The sequence below is a fragment of the Rhinopithecus bieti genome, unplaced genomic scaffold (assembly GCF_001698545.2).
Source record: "Rhinopithecus bieti isolate Rb0 unplaced genomic scaffold, ASM169854v2 scaffold_49793, whole genome shotgun sequence".
Classification (NCBI taxonomy): Eukaryota; Metazoa; Chordata; class Mammalia; order Primates; family Cercopithecidae; genus Rhinopithecus; species Rhinopithecus bieti.
Genome location: NW_016819637.1, coordinates 49800 through 52252, shown reverse-complemented (window position 1 = coordinate 52252; position 2453 = coordinate 49800).

The window sequence follows — 2453 nt, the reverse complement described above, 5'->3', positions numbered from 1 at the left end:
TTTCTCAACATATTTTCATATGAGGCAATTCTTTGTTCTGTCAAATAGATTTATTTTCTTTATCAGGCAGAAATGTGGGCAAAAGAAAATGATCTCATTGCATATGATTCCTGACACAATACCCGGGGCTCCAGACTGCAATAAAATTTAGTTTCACAAATGACTTAGGAAACCTTTTTGGTTTTGAACACCTGTTCAAAGAAATCTTGTTTGGAAGTGTTCACTGTTGTTACTTCCTCTTATGACAACACAGACATGCTCTTGTCCTGATCCTTACATTACTATTGAATATAGAAGGGCTAGTATTCACGTTCTTGCCCCAGCTTTTATAAAAAGAAAAAAAAATTATTTACTGAAGTCAACAAATTTCTAAGTCTTTATTTGTAAGAATAAGCACAAACCAGCTGGGCACAGTGGCTCATACCTGTAATCCCAGCACTTTGTTAGGCTGAGGTGGGAGGATCACCTGAGGTCAGCAGTTCAAGAGCAACCTGACCAACATGGTGAAACCCTATCTCTACTAAAAATACAAAAATTAGCTGGGCATGGTGCTAGGTGCCTGTAATCCCAGCTACTCAGGAGGCTGAAGCCAGAGAATTGCTTGAATCTGGGAAGCGGAGGTTGCAGTGAGCCGAGATCACACCATTGCACTCCAGCCTGAGCGACAAGTACAAAACTCCATACCCCCACAAAAAAAATATTGGCACAAATCAGTGTATCGCTCAAAGAGGTTTTGCTGTAAACACACTGATAGAACCATGAGCATAATCAAGCAAACGAAAAGTTACCAGCACCCTAGTAGCTGTCCTCTTGCCCCGACCCCAATCCCTACATCCTCCCAACAGGCAATCTTAACCCTGCTTTCTGACATCATTATTGCTTGCCTGTTTTTAATCTATGTAAAAGTAATCATTCAGTATTTGCTTTTCTGTGTACTTTTCATTAGTTTCAGCCTCGTTGTTGCATGTAGCAATTATTTATTCATTTTTATTGCTCTACATTAGTATTTAGTTATATAAACACACCTCAAGTCTTGTATCCACTGTACTCTTGGTTTCCACTTTCATTTTTCCAGTTTTGCTCCCTTACATATAAGGTTGCAATGAATATTCTTGTATATGCTTTTTAGTGAATATATACATGCATATCTTTTGTGGATATACCTATTTGTTCTGGGCCATAGGTTTTGTATATGTTCAACTTTAGTAGATACTGGAAAAGTTTTCCAAAGTGGCTATACCAATTTTCATGCTCACTAGCAGAGTGCGAGAGTTCCAGTTGCTCCACATCTTCATCAACATATGTTACTGTCAGTCTTTGTAATGTTAGTCAACCTGGTAACCACCAGTGAGGTTAGATGACTTATCTTATGTTTATTGGCCATTTGGATATGCTTCTTTTATGAAATGCTTTTTCAAGTCGTTTGTTCATTCTTCTACCTTATAGCAATGCCATGAAGATACTTTCCTATATTTTCTTTAGGAGCTTTGTTTATTTTGCATTTAGGCTCATAGTCCAAATATAATTATGTGTGAGTTACATGTTAAGATTTTTTCTGCATAAGAATACAATTGACCTAGCATGATTTATTACAAAGATCATCCTTTTGCCACTACTCTACAGTGCAATTTTTGTCATAAAATCAATTGTTCATATATGTGTGGGTCTGTTTATGGACTCTTTAATATGACCCATTGTTCTAGTTGTCTTCCTTTCCTCAATCAATATAATTTTGAGTTGCAAACATTGGTCTATAAGACCTGATGCTCAGGAATGCCTGACTACAGGTAACAGGAAGGTTTGTAAAATGCTCAAATGCAGAAAACCCACTGAAATATCACAACCAGAAAGGATAGTAGAGATCATTCAATCTAATTCCCTTATTTTAAAAATGAGAAAGCAGGTCTACCCAGGTGTGCTCGATATCTCTACTCCACCCGTTAATCCCCTGGAGATGGGCCTCCAAGGTTCACATCAGTGGGCTCCCTTCTTTTCTGATTTATGGTTGGATCACCTTATAGGGAGCATCTATTTGAGGATGCAGAAGGGTGAGGGGTCAGATATTTGTTTTCTTTGCTACATCCCTGTAGGCTACTAGTTCTTTCCATAGAGAGTTATGGCTCCTGATGGGCAGCCCTCTCCAAGAACACTCTTCTTCCAGGTACCCAATTAAACACCTCCTTTCTTTTGCCCCAGGCCTGGAGTGGTAACACTATCTCACTGTTACTAGTCCCAGGGTACTGCACTGGGATTATGATGACACATGACTAAAGGCATCTATGTTCCAAACTAGAGGATGAGAGACAGAACCCAAAGAATAGTTAAAGGGCACATTGCATCCATCTCTTAACAAAGGTTTCTAGAATCTGCCACCTGACACTTCTGCTCAAATTTCATTGACTGTAACATGATCACTTGGCCATACCTAGCTATAAAGCTGAGAAATGTTCTAG